This window comes from Stegostoma tigrinum, chromosome 19, assembly GCF_030684315.1.
Source record: "Stegostoma tigrinum isolate sSteTig4 chromosome 19, sSteTig4.hap1, whole genome shotgun sequence".
Classification (NCBI taxonomy): Eukaryota; Metazoa; Chordata; class Chondrichthyes; order Orectolobiformes; family Stegostomatidae; genus Stegostoma; species Stegostoma tigrinum.
Window position 1 is genome coordinate 30,263,283 of NC_081372.1, and position 24,625 is coordinate 30,287,907.

General features: G+C 40.0%; 1 long non-coding RNA gene and 1 pseudogene across 1 annotated transcript in view; one reads left to right on the forward strand and one right to left on the reverse strand.

Annotated features, from left to right (window-relative positions):
* LOC132210724 (uncharacterized) overlaps window positions 1–24,625 on the reverse strand; it is a 70,356-nt gene that overhangs the window by 26,029 nt on the left and 19,702 nt on the right. The window lies entirely within an intron of this gene.
* LOC125461576 (tyrosine-protein phosphatase non-receptor type 1-like) lies at window positions 2,819–20,267 on the forward strand (annotated as a pseudogene).

The following is a 24,625-nucleotide window of genomic DNA, read 5'->3' on the forward strand; positions in this document are numbered from 1 at the left end:
TGGAAAATTGACTCTTCTCAACAACACCATCTCAATCGCAAGGACCCTCAGGTGCCTCTCAGCAAAGCATAGTGCCAGCATCCCCTTCTCTGCCATTGATGTCTAACACAATTAAGCAGCACAGCTGGCAATTGGCAGTACTCCTGCAGATGTGTACCGTGCACTGAAAGATAGTGTGGCCCCAAGCTGTCTAATGGTTTTATGGAGGACACTGGGAGCATAGGGTTGTTCTGAGATCCGTGCATGATAAGATGAGGTGAAAATAGGGCATGATTCTTGCTGCAATGGCACAAACAGCAATTAAAGTAGTAAATTTGATAGGATACAGTGAGCAAACTCTGCAGGCTTTGCAGCAAGATTCAACATGACTTGTAATTAATGTGAAATCTTATGTTTCTTGGCTAAGTCTGAGGAACAGCTTGCTCAAAGAGTTCAAATGCAAGAGTTACAGACAAGGTGACTCCTTCAGGTTCATCAATACTTGCTCCATCATGATATTATTATAGTCTTATTGATTGGTTCCCAACAGCATGTTCAGCTTGAGGGAAAAGTGTAATTTGTGCTCAAAAATGGATCACTTTGTAAAGTCGTGTGGCTTGTTTAAGAAAAAAGATATCATCAGCTCAATGTATGAAGGAATTTATTGCTGACAGTAAAATATGATGTGTATAGCATCATCGATGCTAAGGAGCCAAGTCATTTTAAGGATTGCTCTAACAAGGTTGTGGACATTTCAGTATCAGTCCTAAACAATATTTGCATGAAAGTATATATTTTCAGTAATAACTCTGTCTTTAACAGAATCACCTTATCTCCCTGGGCATCTAAACTACTCATTGTACAATGCAATCAAATGAACTTAACAAATGCTTTAACTATAAGTTTGTCAACAAAGTAATCATTTGAGGAAAGTATCCATTTCATATGATCCCAAAACTATCAGCATCATTTCATTACTCCAGACTTATCATGAAACTCAAGATGTTATGTAACTTACCTCAGGTACCACTCCTGGAGTACACTGATAGCTTACAGCTTTTGTTCCTCACAAATTGTGTTTCTGCACCACAAAATGCCGTATGGACTATGTTCAGCATCTAGTACATTCCAGAAAATCAATTTTTCAGTCTTGTCAGACATTGGGGGAGTGGGAGGGCCGAGCGAAACACAATCAGCAGTTAACAGCAGCTTTCACTTCACTCACACAACACAGTTTGATGCTCAACAAGGACAAATACATATTGGTAGAATCTGATATTGACTTCCTATGATGCTGCATTACAGCAGCTTGAGTAAAGTCTACACACATGACAATCTGAAAGCTAATCATATGCTTCCAACCTATACTTCAACAGTTCATTGAAGGAAGTGAATTATTAAACATTTACACAAATATCAGAACCTGAATGCAAACACACTACTGGAGAGAGGGAAGCACAAGCCACCAGTTGTAAACCTTGGCACATACACCTCCATGAATTTTCTCTCTCTGCAGTGATCAAGCACTGATTATATAGTTAACGGTGCCAGGATCTGGTCAACAGCCTCTTCAAATCTACAGATGGTCAGATCATCTCCATCAGCCCAAATTTGAGGTCACGCAACCAGTTATGTTACTAGCATGTTCAGTTCTATTTCTACTGCCCATGGTGTTAACAACAGCAAAACACCATGCAACATTGAAGACTATGTGATCGCAATGACTTCACATGCAAATTCAAATCTTGTTAAAGATGAGTTGAAGGCTGAATCTGCAACAGACAAATTATTGCAGAAAGCAAATTAGAACTTAAAAATTGAATGTCCTAGCAAAATAATGGATGAGCTAGTCCTGCACAACAGAGCATCTAGTGAATTGACATTGTTCTATCAGAACAATATTGAATGTGAAACCCAGTTGTATATCTTGAAAGCAGTACAGCAAAAGAGATGTATTACATGTTGCCCATGAAGGGCATTCCAGTGTCTTTGAGATAAAACCCTGATCCCATGAAGTTTTCCGGTAGTCATCATTGGATCATGAGATAGATGTGTTCATTAGAAACTGTGTAACATGTATACTTGGTAGAAAATATGTTAAGACGTGAATCTATGACCAGCAAAGAACAAGTAGAAATATTTGGAGAAATGTAAGCCGGACCCAGTTACCAAAATGTTCATGATATGCATCAGAGGTTGCTACAAGAAATTTCATAACCACCAGTTTCATTGTTGACATTTTAGATGAGTTATTTATAAACTGGGGTTTGGCTGAGGCTGTATCTACAAATAATGGACTGCAGTTTGTTTCCAGACAGTTCACAGAATTCCTAGTAGGCTATTCAATTCACCACCGACTGACATTGTGATACAACCCAGACTGAATGGCAGCATTGATCAGTGTGTCGGGATAACATTTTAATCAATTCATTCATAGTCATCTTTGCACATATCGAACAATGCCATGTTCTCTGACTGGAAAGACATGAGTTGAGATGACTGCAATATTTGTTGCTGACCATTTTCCAACCAGAACTGCTATTTAACAAAAACAGAACCAAAGCAGAATAAATCACAAAGTAACAAGATAAGGCTAAAATGTATTTTCACAAGCAATAATATGCTCAGAAAGCTTGATTGAGTTGGAAATTGAGTGCACACCAAATGGCCAAATCATGACAATGAGCTCACATTATTCGGTCCAAAGCAGATTGAAGTGGTTGCTTGGTGCCAGCACAGTTGCTTATCTGTTGGATAATGATACATCGTGAGTCACAGTGAGTTGTTCAGGAGATTTAAAGCACAGTGATAATAAGGATACATATTCTGATTAGTGACTATGATATTGATCACTGGCTTCATCAACGTGGCCATGAAGAACAACAACCTCAAATTTTTAAATTTTGGTGCCATCATCAGCAAAGATGTCTTAAAGATTACTTCTGTACCTACCGCAACCCGTACACCGAATGGTCAGTAAAATAAAAACATGATGTACATTTTAAAATTAAACTATTATAAACAGCAAACATATCTTTTAATTTAACAAAATGACAAAGAAGTTGTGCACAATTATTTGATGTTAACAATGTATTTGTTGATTATCATCTGTGCTGTGTGCTAGTGTTCAGCTGGGTGCAGTTATAAAGGGAAACTGAGCTTAAGTTTGTAGCATACATTTTAAAAACATGAGTAATAACTTCCTGTTCAATCATAAAACTCACTGTGTATATGTCATCTCTACATAACTCTGAAGTACAAAAGGCATAGGAGGTTGCGATAACTATAACCAGCCCATATTCTCCATATTTCTGAGATTTATAAACTAATTTTGTAATATTTCTCTAAAAGTCTTGTGTGATCATAAAGTATCAGCTTTAAAATTCCTCAAATGTTCATAGATCAAGATATCCTTTCTAACCAATTACCAACTTCCCCATTTAGCATACTACATAAATTGTTACATTGATGACTATTCTTCAGCAAACTGGAAGGTGATTTGTGCTTAAATAAAACATATCACTTGTAGGATGGAAGGTGGAATTGAGTTTGAAGATAAGACATGATGGTTTTGTTGGGAGGAGTGGACTTAAAAGGTCAAATAGCCTACACATGCTTTTGTTTCTTATGAACACAATCACTTACCGGCATTTGGCCTTATTATTGGAAAATGAAGGGGACTTCTTAAAAAATTGTATCTTATGTCATCCTAACAACATCCTAATAAGATGGATTCGAAATACGCTATTCTTTAGAATGTAATTTTGTTAGTGAGAGAGGAACCAATTATGATTAATCACTAACAACAATGCCTTAACTCTTCTCAAATTGCCAGTGAGCCACTTAGCATTATGAATATCAAAAGGTTTATTAATCTAACTATGAACATCACAATTTCAAAGGTGAATGATACAATGAAAATTTGAGCAAGTCCTAATTTAACTTCTTCTGCCTTTGATGCTGAATAATAGTTTGCAATCCAGACATTGTTATATTCAGGTAGTTAAGAGCTATAGAAACCCTTGATATAATAAAATGGCATTATAGATGTAAAAAAGATTTTAAAATTCTCAACCAGATTCATGTTGTCCTTTGTTTCCCGGTCTCAGTGGCTCTTCTCTTATTGTCTCACTCACCCAAATTCCATTCTGTATGATCCTTTCTCTTTCAGTCACTAAAATTTCTGTCTGTTTCTACATTACTGTTTGACAAATTTTTTTTTGCTTCTGTGTGACTGGGCTTATCACCAGCATTCGGTCATATATCTGCCCCCTCTCAGAACAGGACTTTAATTAATCTTAAATCTGTGGAACAGATAAGATCAGAAAATTCAACGTAATTATAATGAAATGATGACAATACTTAGTTGAGAGAACAGAAAATGAAACAAACTGTGTTATCAGAGATGACAGATCCTATAAACCAGTGAGTTAAGATATTGTTTTCTAAAATAATTTACAAGGAAGTGATAAGTGATTGGCTTGTAAAGTAAAGAGAACCCAGTAATACAATACATGTTTTTTTAATCTTACACAAATGTCATAGCTTAAATAATATAAAATTATTATTTTTTTCTTGTAATTTAAACCTCTAAATGAGGGGTTGAATTTTCAAGTGAGACACATGGTGCTTGTTCTGCCATGACTAATGGTGATGTTTTCCATGCAATCTTCTGCTACTCACCTGATTAATGGTATGAACAGGCTATTTAATATCACTTTGAATCAGATCACAGGAGAGGTGGAAGTGTTTGCCACTGCCAAGATGTTCCAGTGTCAATGCCGTAGGTGCCATATTTAAAGCCCAGCTGCACACCACTTCGGACACTGCAAGCCAGAAACTGTCCCTTACATCGTGATTCTGCACTGCTGTCTTCAAGGAAATGTCCCAGAAAGTCACCTTAACTTTTCACTTCACCAACAGAGACCTGGAGTTGCCGGTGCATTAAATGGTCATACCCAGTTTAGGTGAGATTATGGGATAGGTCAATGCAGTGGTCCTGGGTAAAATGTAATGCCCAGCAGTGCAGGAAAAGGGTTAATGATATTCTGCACCCCAGAAGATAAGATGTCTTGGTGAGACAAGTGGTAAACAAGCAGCCTTGACCTCATTTTAGATATCGCTCCCTCTCAGGGAGACAAAATATTGCCATCAGGTACCTATGGGAAAGAATGTCCACACATTAGGAAACCAAAAGCATTCTCTTGGACCATTCAAGAGGTGCCTGGTTCCTCCACATCCTCTGATCTGTGATGCCAAAGTCTGCAGCAGTCCAAGGAGAGGAATGTGAAACTGCAGCTGGACTAGACAATGTCAGCAGGCCTGGAACCTCTAAATCCAAACACCCTATAGGAATGAGTAATAATGGGAACTGCAGATGCTGGAGAATCCAAGATAATGAAATGTGAGGCTGGATGAACACAGCAGGCCCAGCAGCATCTCAGGAGCACAAAAGCCGACGTTTCGGGCCTAGACCTTTCATCAGAGAGGGGGATGGGGCGAGGGTTCTGGAACAAATAGGGAGAGATGGGGAGGTGGACTGAAGATGGAGAGAAAAGAAGATAGGTGGAGAGGAGAGTATAGGTGGGGAGGTAGGGAGGGGATAGGTCAGTCCAGGCAAAATGGACAGGTCAAGGAGGTGGAATGAGGTTAGTAGGTAGGAGATGGAGGTGCGGCTTGGGGTGGGAGGAAGGGATGGGTGAGAGGAAGAACAGGTTAGGGAGGCAGAGACAGGTTGGACTGGTTTTGGGATGCAGTGGGTGGAGGGGAAGAGCTGGGCTGGTTGTGTGGTGCAGTAGGGGGAGGGGGCGAACTGGGCTGGTTTTGGGATGCGGTGGGGGACGGGGAGATTTTGAAGCTGGTGAAGTCCACATTGATACCATTGGGCTGCAGGGTTCCCAAGCGGAATATGAGTTGCTGTTTCTGCAACCATCGGGTGGCATTATTGTAGCACTGCAGGAGGCCCATGATGGACATGTCATCTAAAGAATGGGAGGGGGAGTGGAAAAGGGATCCCCCTCGTTCTCATACACCACCCCACCAACCTCTGGATACAACGCATCATCCTTCAACACTTCCGCCATCTACAATCCGACCCCACCACCCAAGACATTTTTCCATCCCCACCCTTGTCTGCTTTCCGGAGAGACCACTCTCTCCGTGACTCCCTTGTTCGCACCACACTGCCCTCCAACCCGACCACACCCGGCACCTTCCCCTGCAACCGCAGGAAATGCTACACTTGCCCCCACACCTCCTCCCTCACCCCTATCCCAGGCCCCAAGATGACTTTCCACATTAAGCAGAGGTTCACCTGCACATCTGCCAATGTGGTATACTGCATCCACTGTACCCGGTGTGGCTACCTCTACATTGGGGAAACCAAGTGGAGGCTTGGGGACCGCTTTGCAGAACACCTCCACCCGGTTCGCAATAAACAACTGCACCTCCCAGTCGCAAACCATTTCCACTCCCCCTCCCATTCTTTAGATGACATGTCCATCATGGGCCTCCTGCAATGCCACAATGATGCCACCCGAAGGTTGCAGGAACAGCAACTCATATTCCGCTTGGGAACCCTGCAGCCCAATGGTATCAATGTGGACTTCACCAGCTTCAAAATCTCCCCTTCCCCCACTGCATCCCCAAACCAGCCCAGTTCGTCCCCTCCCCCCACTGCACCACACAACCAGCCCAGCTCTTCCCCTCCACCCACTGCATCCCAAAACCAGTCCAACCTGTCTCTGCCTCCCTAACCTGTTCTTCCTCTCACCCATCCCTTCCTCCCACCCCAAGCCGCACCTCCATCTCCTACCTACTAACCTCATCCCACCTCCTTGACCTGTCCGTCTTCCCTGGACTGACCTATCCCCTCCCTACCTCCCCACCTATACTCTCTTCTCCACCTATCTTCTTTTCTCTCCATCTTCAGTCCACCTCCCCCTCTCTCCCTATTTATTCCAGAACCCCCACCCCATCCCCCTCTCTGATGAAGGGTCTAGGCCCAAAACGTCAGCTTTTGTGCTCCTGAGATGCTGCTTGGCCTGCTGTGTTCATCCAGCCTCACATTTCATTACCCTATAAGAATGACCAGCCAAGTCTTCTGATCCAACAAACCTAATTATAGAACAGGTTCTTTTCGAGCCAGCTGCACAGGTCAGGATTGCACTTAAACATATTGGAAGTGAAAGGAAGAAAAATAGTGTGGAATCTGTTAGCTTTAAATCACCTTGAATAATACTCCACCATGATCAGGTACACACTACTTTCAAAGACCAAAGTGATTGATTTGAACCTTGCCAAGCCTTTTTGAAAATCTGGGTGTTAATAAACATTTTTCTAGTGTTTGGCTATTTAATGGACAGGAAGACAGGACAATGCAGAGTTTTCAATTGCTTTGTAAATTCCTGGCTCCTTCCAGATTATTATGCATGAACTCCATACTTCAGTGTTCCCAAGCAACCACCATGGATTTCATGAAGAATTTCACCTCTCATAGCCTTCGGGATGATCAGCCTCTGGTTGAGTTTTCTTTTCACGGCACTGTGGTAAGAGTTGATTATCAAGACATTACTTTGTCCAACCCTCTTGGCAAAATTTCCTCATCTGGGAGCATTCCTCATCATCCTTGTGTACTTTCCTGATTTCTTGTAGTTCTTCTTCAAAAAGCTTGTAGAGGGTTGCTATGATCAATAATGCAATTCCACCTCTGAAATAACTAGTCTTGGGTTACTTCTTGATCAGTCACAGCTCTAGTTAATGTGCCTGCAATGATCTGAGTTTTGCCTGACATATACAAATTTGTATAATAATAATGCATTTGTCTGACTTTAAAATATTGTATGCATAAAGACAGTTTGACAATCGCTTTCAATTCAGAAAGATGAGCAACAGTTTGAACTTCCAATTGTAACATAGGCAGCTGTGAGGTCCATAGCACTATGCCTTTCTTTAGGCTAATTTTAAAACTGTTTACAAAGGAAGTGGTGAGTGTCAGAACTTCATCACATGTGCTGCACGTCTCACTGAAATCAACTTGATCAACATTTAGGATGATCTCTACTTCCAGAGATACATGTTGCAGGACAAGACACTCAAAGATCTTAAAACATACAGCAAGTGGTGAAATCAGTCGACAGCTGGCTGCCACTGTGGCATCTTTCCCAGTTATGGAAAGGCAATGTATTTTGCCATATGCCCCAAGATTAGGGCTGAGTCTGAGCTGATGATTCTTGTGTAATACTGAGTCAGCCAAGGACAAACATGGGAACCATGTTATTCCTTAAATTCAATGTTGTTATATACCACTGCTGTGCCATATTTCAGATTCCTTCATATTTCTTCTCAGTTCTGTGAACAAAGGGATCAGCATTGCCATGTTCTACATATTTTTTCTCAGTTTATTACAGATGATGCATTTTATTTTCTTTTCAACGATATTCTGACAAGATGAAGCAGATGAATGGTAACTTGTTGTGGGGTCATCAATGGATGATTTCATACCGGTAATTTCTGCGCCGTTCTGAGGTGGTGAATCAGGCTGCAGCACTTCCAATGGAATGAATTAAATTGATCCTTTTGTTGTTTCCTCACATGGTGTGTTGTATTGAGAGGCTCGATGGAGGGCTCTGCTTTATTAGGTCACCAGATGATTCATATTCCTTTAGGAGCACTGCACTCTCTGTGTCAAAATTTGAGATGTAAATGGGACAGTAGCCATGAGACATAGCTGTGCAAACAGCTTTGTGGATGGCATCACAAAAGCATTTTAATAATTCTTCAATATATATTTATCATGGATAGACATTGTTACAGTTGTGTCATCTGAGGATTTGTTGTATTTTTGTTGATCTGCTTTATGGAGGATTCATTTCACCTTCCTTGCACTGCTGATGGTTGCAAGGCAAAGAGCAACATGAATGCACAATGGCATTTATTCACCATATGAGTAGTCAACCAGAATTATACAGTCTGCTGGTCGAGGGTAACCATCAAATAAACTGACGCAACAGAGCTCACGTGAATATTTCTGACCCCATCTGGCTGAAAGGAATGTTACCTGTTGCTTGTGGTGTGTAACTTGGTGATGCTTGTGGGGGCTCACTCCAGGAAATGTTTACCATCACTGTCAAGCAGTGATTAACTCCAGTGGTCACTGTTGAAGTCTCCCCATAATATGTGGCTGGGTGAAGAATTGGCAGGACTTTGACGCTGGCACATGTTTGCGATATGGAATCTGCTGATCCAAAATATATTACAGAATGTAATGGAACACTTGCGGCAGCAATGGCTCAGATCACACATTGGTGGCATAAGCAAAGTTTAGCATAAGGGGAATAGTTTGGTAGGTCAAAACCTTTTTTGCCATAAAACACTGCCTCTTCAGTCCAATACATAGGTTAATTATGTCCAAGAAATTTTGGACAGCAAGACATCAAATGAAGTTTGGTTTGATGGTGGATAGACCCACAATATTAAGTTGCAAGATTCAAAAAAGCTTTTCTTGTTGCCATACAGCCAGGATTTCCTGTCTCTGAGCCTTCAGGGTTTTGAAATGGCTATGGAAGATGCAGTAACTGTTCAAGTGATGTTGTGACTTTGCTATCCATTCTCAATGTGTCCCTTACCAAAGTAAATCCTATGATATTTTTCCTTGAAGAATTTTCCTTCAATTTCTGCCTTTTGTTTTTGTCAGTGTTGTTGTTTAGATTAGTTTCTGGTTTGTTTCCACTTTGAATAAAATCCCAACACTGCAGTCAGAGTTCATTCTGCTCATTGAGTTTTCACTGACCCTTTGAAGAGCATTCCACCCAGAACCACTGCGCTCCATCCACCATGCCTAATCCTACACATCCCTGGACAATTTACGATAGCCAATCCACTTAACCTGCACATTTTTGGGCTATGGGAGGAAACTAGACCAGCCAACAGAAACCTGCATAGATATGGGGAGGACATGCAAACTCCACATATTTGCCTGAGGTTAGAATCGATCCAAGGTCCCTTGCGCTTTGAGGCAGCAGCGCTATCTACTGTGCCACCAAGCCACCCCATGAGAAAGGGCCAACACAACAATATTTCTGGGAACCTGTTTTTATGGGTGACTGATATCTGACACTTGTGGGTTTTTCCAAACTTCCTTGTTTACAGAATAGTTCATTCTATACATGGAGGCAAGTACATCTTGTTTTAGAACAGCTTCAGAACCCTTGCACAACTTTGTGGTTATACCACGAAGTTGTACACCACCAAGCATATGGGTGGAGTTAAAACACTATACCACACCACACTTACTAGGTCAGAACTACAGGGTATCTTAAGAGCACAGGAATCTGAATGCACAAAGATAGGTGAGTCCCAACTAAATGTAACAACAATATCAGAGCTGGTATACCAATGATTACCACGTACAGCAGTATTTAGTATTAATTTGTAATGAGTAATGTTAATTTAATGTCTATGTCTGAAAACAGGTCTTGACTTTGCCTTCCATGCAACCATTCTGCCTTGAACACAGTATGGCAGCAAATTACGTTAAAAGACGTCTCTTTCTTTTACAGACTAGACTATTACTCTTCTCAGGCTCTTGTTCATGATTGCTGATGTCACTGTTATTTCATCATTCTATTTAATTACTCTATGATACTACATCTATCCTGAAAGGGGCCATAATAGCATAATTAATTACTGAAATATCTTAAGAATCAACACAGTCTCAAATCAAAATGAATACATTCTTTCTATTCCAAAGAAGAGTCACATTGGACTTGAAACATTAACTGTTTTTCTCTCCACAGATACTGCCAGGCCTGCTGAGCTTCCCAAAAAGCTTTCTGTTTGTATTATGGATCTCCAGGTATTTTGCCTTTATTTAAGTTATTTGCATTGACCTATAACCTTCACTGTACTGGTGGTAGCTCCTATTGAACTAACATAAAATCCCAATAAAATTGTTTCAGAAGTTCTCCTCACTTAATAGTCAAGATCATGAAAATGCAACATGCAAACAATGGTCAATGAATCCTATGTTTGAGTTCTAGTAATCTTGCCAAGAAGCTGACAGTTTGATTTGTGATTTGTATTTTATTTGTAAATTTATCTTATGTGAATACCATGGACATAGATTTTTGGGGGTAGTTGTTTATAGCTCCTAATTATTTAGGGTGGCATGATTGCTCGGTGGTTAGTACTGCTGCCTCACAGCACCAGGGACCTGGGTTTGATTCCACCTTGGTTGACTGTCTGTGTAGAGGTTGCACATTCTCCCTGTGTCTGTGTCTGGGTGCTCCGGTTTCCTTCTGCAGCCTGAGGATGTGCAGGCTAGGTGGTTTGGCCGTGGGAAATATAGAGGTGGCAATCTGGGTGAGATGCTTTGCAGAGGATTGATGTGACTGAATGGGTCGGATGGCCTGCTTCCACACTGTCAGGATTCTATGATTCTATGACACCCACACATAATTCCTGGATAACTTCTAAATCATTATACAAAGATCTTTTTGTATCCACAAATTGAGGTATGTACAAATTAATAGAAATATTTCTTTATGATTACTTTGAGATTATGAGGGAGTACATCTAAACAGCTCACACAAATAAGAGGGATTGAGCATGAAGAATTGTTTAATGATTTCTTAGCAACTGAGCCAAAACTCCTAATTGAGGTGATAACATCTCTTTAAAGAGCCTGTGTCATCAGAAATGCTCACTAGAATCAATATGCTTAATTTACATGAGTAAATAGAAGCTAGATCAATGCATGATTCAGCTTTTCTTTAGCTTTAAAAGCAAAATGATTCAGTAATATCTGACATAACCGAAACTAATCTTGAGAAGTTTCTAGATCAGCAATTACAAAGTTAATGCAATATTTTCCCATTAGAAAAAAGATTGCAACAGGTCCTCAAATAAACAGGCCATAATTCTGAGTACTGATTCCCAACTCTCTCTCCTTTAGCTGCTCCTGGTGAGATTTGTTTACTTTCGTTAAATACCTTCATAAGATGTGGAAAACACTAGCTGTGCCAGCATTCATTTTTCCTCCCTATTGCCCTTGAGCAAAAGGTGGTGAGCTGCCTTCGTACATTGCTACAATCTTTATTGTTGTAGATGCATCCACAATGACATTAGAGAAGGAGTTCTATGACTTTGATCCAGCAACATTAAAGGAACGCAATATATTTTCAAGTCAAGATGTTGAGTTGCTTGGAGGAAACTTGCATTTGGTGTTCCCATATATCTACTTCCCTTGACCTTCTGGATGTGGGTTTGGAAGGTGTAGTCTGAAGTGAACTTCTGCAGTGCATTTTGTGGATGGTACACACAGGTGCTATGAGTATTGATGGTGGAGGGAGTGAATGTTAATGTGGTGTCAATCAAGCTGGCTGCTTTTTCCTAGATGGTGTCAAGCCTCTTGAGTGTTGTTGGAGCTGCATTCATCCAGGCAAGTGGGGAGAATTCCATGAAACATCTGATTTATGTCTTGTAGGTGATGGACAGGCTGTGGGGAAACAGGAGGTGAGTTAGTCATTGCAGGTTTCTTTACCTCTGACTGCGCTTGTAGCCATAATACTTCATTTCAGTTTCCAGTCAGTGGAATGTTCATTGTGGAGAATTCAGTGATGGTGGTGCCAAGGAGCAACGGCTAGATTCTCTTTTGATGGAGATGGTCATGGCCTGACATTTGTGTGGCACCGTGAAGTTGTTCTAAAGGATTGCCAACATCTGTGCACTTAAAGATTTAAAAATAAAATGTCAAAACAGAAGATAAACGGCTTGTAAAAATTAAACAATTCCAGTATGCCACAACATTCACAAGCAGAATACCTAGATCGACTTCAAGAACCATGATACTCCCTCATTGCACTTCATATTTAGTGCAATGGGATACTTGTTTATCAGCACAGCTTAGCTATACTCTTCACAATATGCTGTAATGGAGAGATCATTTTTCTTTTTAAATGAATCTTTTTCCTTAGTCTTACTATCAGCCAATAATGTATCATGATACAACTTTTCCCCCTTTTAAACAATGGCGGTATAATTCCCCACTCAATCTGCTGGAGGACTCTAGCTCTGTAAGTACCGCAACAACACCATTGTAAAGTTAAACTAAGAAATAGGTATAAAAACTGAAAGAACTGTGGAAGCTGTAAATCAGGAGCAAAAATAAAACTGCTCAAAAAGCTCAGCAGTTCTGGCAGTATCTGTGAAGAAAAAATTAGAGTTAATGTTTCGGGTCCAGTGACCCTCCCTCAACAATTGATTTTACTCTGACGTTTTCTTCACAGATGCTGCCACACCCTAAGAAAAAGGTTTATTTTTGAGTCTGGTGGGGAGATACTTTGCAATAAAGGCATTCCCTTAAATATATGAGAAAAGACAATCTGTTTACAGAGCAACTGAGGGATACCTTGTTGACAATGTCCTTTCTTTTAAAATGGAATAGAGAAGTCCAAAACTAGAGTCAACAATCTGGAATTCCTTTGTGGGGTATTTGATTGGCTAGCAGCCATTCCAGGCACCACAGACAGTTTCGCCTTTTTAAAATTCCTATGAAATTCATCTCAGGCATATTGCTGAAAGATAAGTTCTGCTTTGCTCTTTCAATAGTGGAAAGTTGATTGCTTGCAGAAAACACAAATATCTGCTGCTGGTTGTTTTTTTGCAGGCTGAAAGTGTTTTCATTGTGGCCCAAAATTAAGATCTTTAATATACTTGCAAATATCTTGTGAAGCAGCATTGCCAACCTGAGAGGAGATTAACCTGTGCTGGTTCCATCACAGTACTGCCACTCCCACATAGTTAATTACAGCCAATGATCTGTGAGAGTTTGGGGCAGCATGGTAGATCAGTGGTCAGCGCTGCTGCCTCACAGTGCCAAGGACCCAGGTATGATTCCAGTCTGGGGTGACTGCTTGTATAGTATCCAGGGATGTGCAGACTAGGTGAATTAGCCATGGGAAATGCAGGAATACAGGTATAGGGTATGGGTGTGTGCCCGGGTCTGGGTGGGATGTTCTTTGGAAGGTTGGTGTGGACTGGATGGGCCAAATGGCCTGCTCCCACACTGTAGGGAATTCTAGTCTACTGCACCAGAATAAGTGCTATAAAAGCCCTCATCCATTTAGTCCAAAAACTCTTGCAAGAGAAGCTCAAAGTGTGAATAGCAGACTAAGTGTTGACTCCTGTTGGTGATTAAACTGCAGTATACCAGATCATCCAAGGTATAAAGAAGACAGGTGAAGCACAGCGAAATGACATTGCATATGGTCATCAGGTGGTCTGATACTTGATACTGCTGCTGTTTTCTTTTTGAGGTTGACCCTTTATTGACCACATCTCTGTCCTCAACAAAGCAGAAACTGTAGAGATTGACAACTCTATAAATTGGTGACATGTATAATGTTCTGTGCTGCATGATGGGATATAGATTGAAGCCAGGAACACTGTACATATCCTGTGACCAATGAGCCCAATGTAGTCGTGAAGCTCATCAAAGAACAGTTAACATATTCAACTCAGTTGTGAATGAATTATGGACCATGCTATGCTTTTTTCATCATAAAATGCTTTATTGAGGTATGTGATTGGATTGATTCAGGTTCAAAGATATTCAAGAAAAATAATGCAAGGACGGTTGAGAGCTTAGAGAAGGTCATGAAGAGTTAATAGCACCTCAATGATTGAATTCCATGGTAACAGTTGCCAAATAGGATAATAGATCAGGAAACCAAAAGCTATTTCTATTTGCATACTATTTCCTGAAGTGTCATTCCTGTACAAAATTTAGATTACTAAATTACAAAACAAAATTATTTATAAAAATAGAGGCCTACAGAACCTAACTCCAGCTTTTACATTGATTCAAATAGGAATTCATGTCCACTTAAAATTGTTTCACTTAAATTAACAATTTTCAAGAACAGGACCATAACTTTTAAGTAAGAACCACTTTATTTATTTTTGACTGTATTTAATCATTTCTTGTATTTGATCAGGTCCTGTGAACAATAAAGCTGGAGTTCATTATCTTGGCCACTTCTCTATCGACAGGGGTGAGATGCCTGAATCTTCCTTCTATTTCACAGAAAAAGAACTTCCTTGCTCACGTCTACCCTTCAGCCAGAGTTTTAAGAGAGAATTCAGAGGTCCTGAGAGCTTGCTTCTATTTCATTTCTTGTTAAGTAGATTCCCTAGCTGAAGGGAATGGTCGCTCTCTTTAAAAAGTGCACTTAAAGACTACAAAAAGGACTACAAAGAATTGTGTCATTAAAGTGGATGGGCTTCACATTCTTGCCATGATTGAGTGAGAAACCCATCAATGCCATAATGATGATGCATCAAACTTAAAACCTGAGGTTTTGTTTTTCACTCACCGTTCGAAATTCATAGAGAGTTAAAACCATCCCCTATAACTGACATAACAAGGGGTAGAGCTGGATGAACACAGCAGGCCAAGCAGCATGAAAGGAGCAGGAAAGCTAACGTTTCGGGCCTAGACCCTTCTTCAGATTTTCTGAACAAGGGTCTAGGCCCAATGTCAGCCTTACTGCTTCTCTGGTGCTGCTTGGCCTGCTGTGTTCATCCAGCTCCACACCTTGTTATCTCAGATTTGCCAGCATCTGCAGTTCCTACTATCCTTACAACTGACAAGTGTTTACAAATGGAATTACTAATATGAATGTTTGCATAGCAAGAAAGAGCTTGCATTTATCTATCACTCAATGTCCCAAACCATTTCGCAATTAACAAACCATGTTAGAAGTGTTGTAATGAAAGGGAATAGGCAATTTCAGTTATATATTCAACCAAAAAATGTGCTACTCGAATTCATGTTTCGGGACAAGAAGTGCTCAGAGCTTTAAGACTTTTATGTAATGCATAAAAACAATCATATCCAAGTTGATACTAAAACATAACATAACAAAATCCTGATTTGGTCTTTCCTGCCAAATTTTTTGGCTCCGTAAACAATGTTCTCCCACCTTTGATGAAATCAAGAAAGCTGAGTATGCTCAGGGCACTGAGCCAATGAACAAAGCTCCAAACATACAGAACTAATTTTCATGGTATATGCATGATCTTCTCAAAGATGACTGTTTTAAGAAGGTATATTGATCCTAATTACTCATAGATATGATTACAGTTCCAAAATCTGCAACAATATTTCAGTTGATCATCTAGCCCAACATTCATTATAAAGACAATCTTATTGTTGTTGCCCTTCATAGCAATGTAAAATCACCATGGTCTCAAGGATTTCGTGACCATTGTTAATGAGAAATATGTTATTATGAGAATGATTTTAAGGGCATTTATAAATAGGGACACTTGCTTGTGGGAGAGAAAAATGTTGGTGACCTGACGCACAGTGCATTTCCTTCAGATTTGTGGAAAATTCCTGGAATTTTTCAGGCTGTTGCATTCGCTTCAGTCTTAAATAGTGCTGCCTTCTGCTGGCTCTATTAATTCATTGCAGCACGGCATGTGTTCCCAACAGTTTGGGACAGTGTCAGCTTCACTGAACATCATTCCTCTTATTGCCATGGCAACATTAACTTGCTGCTTTTGGGTGTGATACGACTGCAGTGGCTCTGACGAAAGATGCTGCATAGCTTGGGAAGCCTGCAGATCTCCAAAGGATTGGACGTTTGTGGACTGCTCAGACTCAACCCCTAAGGGTTAAAAAGGAGAGAAGACACAAAGGAGAGACAAATTGAGGCATAATCTGAGTTTCACAGTGACTTTGCCCTGTATTCTGTGTGAGTCTGTGCAGTCTCATGCTGAGGCGATGGTGCCTAATGACTGATATTCTGCTCTGATGATTGTTTAGTATTCTGTTCACGCATAGCGCTGGGAGGGGAGGTGCATAACCGAATATGCACTGGCAAAGACCTTTGCTGCAGCAGTGGCCATCTGCTTTGAAAAACACAAGACCTGACAAGTACATGACGCTCACAGCCATGCAGGGACTACATCAGTAACATGTTTAAAAGGGTATTGTGAAAAGCCAAGAACAACCTAATTTAATCATTAAAATGTAGACATTGTGCAAAGGAGAGTTTAATGATATAGTAAGTTAGGGATGGACTTGTAAAGACAGTTTCTTTTATATCAAACTACTGAAGTAATTTTCAACTGATCAACTTCTTGTCTTAATTCTTAAGGAGGATTCTGCTCTGTAATAATACAATATTACAGGTGTTGGCTGAAATTTGGTAGTGTGGCCTGGGAACAAAAAGTACTCATCTGATACACTAAAAACCAGAATTTCATTTCCTCTCTGCATTGAAGCACCAGGGATTTTGTTGTTCACATGTTCTGAACATTGGTACCACTTTCACTGGTGGAGCTTGCTTGACTCTTTGGAGCAATTGTTGAAAGCAGAAACAACAGAAACATTTGTCATTTATCTTCCATTCCATGTGTTTCAATCATTGGCAGGCTCAGATTGCAGGTGGTGACATTTTAGTCATGTGCTGCTGTAGTTTGAAGGAAGACAAATGTAGCAGTTTGAGCCAAAACAAATACCTTCCCATTGAAATAAATGCTAACAATTTAACATCGCTAATAAAATTGCATTCTGCCCAATATTTCAAAACTGATCATCAGATTCTATGAAAAACAATGTACATTCAAAGCAACATATTTAAGGATGGGCAAATAATGGTGAAAACCCATTTCAGTGAAGCTAGCAAATTGTCATTTGATGGATAATTGCCCTGAAATGACACCACAGGAAACATATAAATGCTTATTAAGTTAATCTGAAATTCCTGTCTCTCATATTATAGCAAAATTTAACTCATAACAAAGCAGAGGAAGAAATTTAGATGAATGTGTTAAGCATTTTGTATGTTCATATCACACAGAGTAATTTTAGCACCCAGATGTGTAACATTCTGATTTGATCAAATATAATGAAATCTGAATTGGCAGACATTAGTCCAATAATCAATTAAAAACGTGGCTTGCAATTACATGGTGCCTTTAACCACTAGGCAAAAGTTGGGAATATATAGGAAATAATGCTTATTTCTTTTTGTTTTTGTTTCATTTTCTTTGTTCATTATGTCACTGCACATAAAAAAAATTGAGCAAAAGGCAAAACAACACCCCTACTCTGATCCAAGTTCAGCCTGTTAATTAGAAGCAGTACCCTAGTACTCAGCCACTAGTAATTTTACATCATGAGGAAGGGGGTGAGAATCATTCTGTGGAAGCCTGGCCCACTTTAAAAGTCAAGCCTCATCAGGTGATGTTCTATATTTTTAGCCAAAGCACCTTGGGTAGTCTATCAGCTCTGCGCTTTTACAATATCAGGGAGGTGTCAAAGTTGAAGACGGTACCCACATTAAATGAGATTCTAAATAAAAGCAAGATAAGTTTCTCAGACTAGTTCTGAGGAAGGCTCACCAGACCTGAAACGTTAACTCTGTTTTTTCCTTCACAGATGCTGCCAGACCTGCTGAGCTTTTCCAGCAACTCTTGTTGATGATGTTGTTGTTGTTGTTGTTGTTGTTTGTTGTTAAATGAGGTTCTGATGTTTGGAGAGGAGGTAGGGGAGCCTGAAGTGGTGGTAGCCTAGCCTAAGTTTGAGGACCCTAGAAGATCTTTATGCCTCTCATGGGTTCACAATAACTAAGTCCTTCTCCAGATCCTGTTAAGTTAGTTGACCATTCAGCTGGGCCATTGAGAACCCAAAACTACTCAAGATTCAGAAATACTCGCAAGATCCCTGTGTCAGAAAGAAAGTCAGCATAACCAGCTTGAGCTTGCTTGAAAGAAGGAAAGCATCCTTGGAGATTATAAATAATTATGGGTGAACTGGTGACATCAAATGTGAAGCAAATAACTTGAAAGTGCTGTCTTTCCCTCTTCATCAGAAAGTCCGGCAAAGCTCGGCCAAAAACACACATTTTCTCACAGTGGGCATTTAGTTAAGTAACTCCATCTTAACCCTAACTTCTCTAGTAGGATCAAAAATAGAGGGCATTAACTCTTGCTCTGTCATACTCGCAAAGGTGAAGCAGGGCAAAATAATTTTGACCCCACATTTCGAGCGCAAGTACAAGAAAGCCTCATGGAAGAAGAACTGCTTTTGGTTTTCAAATGTTTTTTATACTCCTTGGATACATCTCAGAATCCCACCTACCTTCCTTTTACCTAACACTGTTACACAACCTTTGTAGGCACACACAATTTCAATTTGTATAACTTTCTTCTTTACTTGAGCAAGAAAAATGAGTAAACCTCACATGCCAATGGTGAACTTTGTTCACTCTCACCCAATACTTTGGAAGGCATTTTATAAATGCAAGTAGTAGTGATGCTTTTATTTATATCTCCTGAATCAGTTTAAGCCATTAAATGATATTCTGTGATGCCTTCTAGCTTCCATGCTAACATATGCCACTCAATCTACCCTCATAGCCCTTTATAGCTCTTACACCAAATTGGTGCCAACTCATGTTTTATACCATTCAGTGTCTAATGGAAGTTGAAAGCTAAGAAACCTTATTAAGGTCACAGAAAAGGCATAGGATCAATTATTAAAACCACAGTAAAGTAGGGATACATTTATTGAAATTGCAGACAATGGGAACCATCTGGCAAATGGTTTGAGAGTATAAAAGGAGAGTGATAGTGATGTCGAATTGTGTCATCGAAAAGAGATCCGCAAAATGTGAAAAGTATTGGCTGAGCAAGGAAGATGAAGTAATGTCATTTGAAGACATTCAATTCAGCTTGTAATTGTTGAAATTAGACTACACTGTCTGACAATTACAAAGAACCACAACTGAAGAGACCAGATAGATCCTACAATTCCATTATACCAATTGGCTTGATTTTGGAGTACCAGCATTCTCCCCGCCTCTTTCCTTAATTTTCTGATATAAGTGAGGGAATCCGGCTCGATAAGCTCTGATTGTAGGCATGCTGTTCATTCACTACAGTGCAGGCATTGGACGATCTGGTACCTTCGCAATAGTAGATACCTGTGTCTTGTTTTGATGGAGAAACACCAAGGTTCTCCCCCTGAGAATATCAGAGAAATATTATTAGAATTGCCAGAATTCTGGATGGGACTCATTCAAACTCCAGACTGGTTGACATTTTCAAGCATGGATGTTATAGAGGGAGAAAAGTAAATCTAGCAAGACTCATCTGTGCAGAGCTTGGTCATAGTGACGACGTCGACGATGGTGAGTGGCTCCAGCGCGGACCTTAGGCGGCCCAGCGCAAACCTGTGTGAGCCCAGCATGGCTCCATGGCAGCCGCAGAGGTGAATTTTGGTTCCAGGCAGTGTCTGTGTCAAGTGTATGTTCATGGAGACAGCAGTGAAGGCTGTTTGGGCTCATTGTGAGACCTGGAGGCATTGGCAGTGGTTGTATTGGTGAGGTGGACCCAAAATGGACACCTGGTGGTGGCAGAGCCGAGTTTGGGATGGCACAGTACCCAGTGGCATTGATGCCATCTGCATTGATAAGGTCCAGCAAGGACTCATAGTGGCAAAACCATCAGTAAAAGCGAGATGGCCAAAGAGTGGATGAATTCCATTCCAACAGCACAGTGAAGGTGCTCATGCCTGGTCCTCCAAGCCCATGGCAGAGCATTGAACAAGGTCTGCAAAATTGAACACTCTTTCTTTATTTCTTTCTGCCTTTCTGTACAATGATTTGGTTTATTTTTCTGTGTCTTAATATCATCCTGGAGATTGGTCTGCTATATAATGCTTTTCACTGTATTTTGTAACAAAAAGCAGGTGACAATATATAAATAAACCAAACTATCTAAGAAAAAAAATCTGAGAAAAAATGGAAATTTTTTTGGAGCCAAAGAAGCAGGAATCAGCTGGAAAGAAAACATGATTAAAGCAGTATCATTATTAAAACCCCAGGCAGCAGAATTCATTCAGTAAAGGTACAAAAGGAAATGGGAACCATTCGTCTAGACCAAAATAGCAGGATTCATCCAGAGAAACTCCAAAATAGTTTTAGCTGCAGAAGGTAACACAAAGGGAATCCAAGAGTTTAAAAGTCTAATAGACTAAAGAGATTTTCAATCCTCATTCTACCAAGAGCAGAACCAAAGTCAACAGCCTTCAATTGTGAGATCTACCAATACACAGAGAGCACATTCTGAGAGAAGAATAAAAACTCCAGATAGCCTGAATTTGTGAAGTCAGCAGGTGAGTTTAGTTTCAGATGAACTGGCACTCGGAGTCATAGAGGTACATAGCACAGAAGTGGATCCTTTGGCTCAACGTCTCCATGCTGACCAGATGTCCTAAACCAAACTAAACCCATTTTCCTGCAGTTGGCCCATATCCGTCTAAAAATTTCATACCCAAATACCTGTCCAAATGTCTTTTAAATGTTGTAAATGCGCCTGCCTCTATCATTTTTTCCAGAAGCTTATTCCATATACACACCACCCTCTGTGTGAGAATGTTGCCCATCAAAACCCTTTTAAACCTTTCCCCTCTTATTTTAAACCCAGGCCATCTAGTCTTGGACTCCCCTACCCTGGGGAAAAGAGCTTTTCTATTCACCTTATCTATATGCCTTGTGATTTTGTAAACCTCTGTAAGGTCATCCCACAGCCTCCAATGCTCCAGGGAAAAAAAAATCACAACCTATCCAGCATCTCTTTACAACTCAAATCTTCCAGTCTAAGTAACATCTTTGTAAATCATTTTTGCACCCTTTCCAGTTTGATAATATCCTTTCAAAAGGAGGGCAAACCAGAATTGTACAAATAACTCCGAATGCGCCTTCACCAATGTCTCACATAGCTGTAATATGATGTCCCAACTCCTGTACTCAATACGCTGAACGATGAAGGCAAGCATGCCAAAATGCCTTCTTCACCATACTGTCTACCTGTGATGCCACTTTCAATGAACTATGTACCTGTATGCCTGGTTGTCTCTGTTTGACTACGCTACCCCGGGCCCTAACATTAACTGTGCAAATCCTCCCTGGTTTGTCTGATCAAAATTCTTGAAGTCATGTACAAGATGAGACTCAACAACAAGTTGTTGATTGGTCTGTGAAGTTATGACCAGTTTTCAATGACAAAGGTGTTCAATCTTATTCAATCAAAGCTTATGATTGTGAATGATACAGCCAGAAGCATTTGAACCACCAGAGGAAGGTTGCTTTCCTTTGATCTGCAGTAAAATAAAACCTACACCTTGAAGAAAGTCAGTTTATGTTTCCCTCATCAGTTGCTGTAAGCTGAGATAATGGGAACTGCAGATGCTGGAGAATCCAAGATAACAAAGCGTGAAGCTGGATGAACACAGCAAGCCAAGCCTCATCTGAGATGCTGCTTGGCTTGCTGTGGTCATCCGGCTTCACACTTTGTTAACTTTAGTTGCTGTAAGCTGTCACTTTTAACCACAGGTCAGAGATTTTGAAGGTTGTGAACCAGTTACACTATAACTCTTCCAAGCAAGTGAAACAACCTGGGGAGATTGAGAAAGCAGTAAGTCGTAGCAAAACAAAGGACCAACACACTGAATCCTGTAGACAGAGACCACTGACCTACCCTCCCAGTTTTTTCCTCCACCCATTAATACAAATTTTTGTCTGTGTCTGTCTCTGTGTATGTGTTGTATGAGTTTTCTAAGTAATCATTATAGTGGAATTATATATGTCAACAGTTCATGGAAATTTACACATTACCAGAATCTATTCATTTGTAATAGATAATAATTCTTAGTAATAGATAGTAAGTACAGAATTCTGGTTTGTGCTGTAGTTGAAAAAGACAGGTAAAGTGGGGAATTTTGTTATCTTTGCTAAAATCTTTAATCTTTGTGACGACTCTGGGAATAGTAGAGCTTGATTTCCAGTGCACAAGCCCAGTGAGGCATGACAAAATTCAGAGACCTGTCCATTGAAGACTGATGATGAAACAGAGGCAATGAGGATTTAGGTATGATATTAATAAATAACACAGGTGAAGACGACTTCTAAGCTCTGTTTTAAGACATACCACTGGAAACCGCAAAGGATTTCATGCAGATGGAAGAGGTGTTGTTAATCAAGAAATTTTGTATAGATCATTCTTTTTGCACTAATAATGTAAAGCTTCCCAATTTGATGTATTTTTTAAAAATTAGTTAATGAAAATGATGTTACTTCAGGAATGGAGAAAGGAAATTCAGAAGTGGTAAAATGAATGTATATTTGCGTAAGAAGCAAATTTTGACTTTTCATTTTCAAGCATAAATTACTTTTTAAATGTGCCATTTTAATGTGCTTCTTCTGAAAGATTGATTTTTACTGTATTTAGTTGTTGTCCAGTTAAAGCCTTCTATTTAGTAAGGCTCGTGAATATTTGGCCATTAACTCATTGTTAAGCTAGTCAAGAACAAATGACTTCAAAAATAGCAAAATAAAAGTTTGATTTACAATTAGTGCATTTAACATTGTACTTTGCAAATCAAATGCTGCATCAGCCAATATATACAGAGCTGATAGAAATCTAATTAATCAGACAACCTAGCACTGAATGTCTATGTCCTAATTTCTCAATCCACGTGGGACATGATTGTACACTTTTAGTGAAGATTTAAATTTCAATAACCTTCTTTTAAATTTTCTGCATGTCTTTGCACATGGGGTTTAATGCAAGTTAATGTGTAATGAAGCATATTTACTTTTGAAACCTTTTTAATTAGTTGGAATTATGAAAAAAGCACAAAGACATACAGGAATAAACAATGAGGCAGACGTCAACTGGTCAATCAACCAGTGGACATGCTACTTGGCAGACAATAGAAAGGTGTGCCAATTATAACAGGTGGGCCTAGTCTATTTTGAGAACCTGCCGTCATTAGCATCAGGCTGGTAGTTGTGACCAGCAATGAAGTGCCCCAGGGGAACCACAGTTATTTGAGCAAGTGGGGACTGGAAGAAGGGTTGGAGCAAGGTGCATGTCTTGAACTGACAGACAAGGTTAGTTTTGTGATGCTGCATGTCTACATGTAGAAGTACAATCACAGATGGCCCTGTAGTGATCTCTTCAAACGAACAGTAATAATCTGCACACTGATGCTCAGTTTTGCATTCTTCCACTCCTCATTGCAGTCTTGTTCCAAACATGGACAAAACAGCTGGACTCCAGAGCTGGTGAATGTGACTGCCACTGGCATCAAGATAGCTTTTGGTTGAGTATGGAAAGGAGCCCTGTCAAAACTGGAGTCAATGGAAATGGTGGAAGTTTTCTACTTGTTTAAGTCATAATGAGCACAACAATATATAGTTGTGGTTTATGGAGGTTAATCTTCAGTTGAAGGACATCATTGCAGGGGGGCTACAGAATAGTGCCTTAGGCCAATCCATCTTCAGCTACACCATAAAATCCTTCCCCCTTCTATCATAAGATCAGAAGTGAAAATGCATGCACATATTAGGTACCATTTGGAACTCCTCATCTATTGAGGCAGCTTTGGTGCAAATGCAGGAAAGCCGGAAAATGTTCAGGCTTGGACTGATAAATAGCAGTTCCAGTCATGCCGCACAGGTGACAGAAAATTAACATCTCATCTTGAGATTCAATAGCATTGTTGAATTCATTGCCAAATCCTCCACTATCAAGATCTTGAGAGCTTACTGTTAACCAGAAGCTGAAC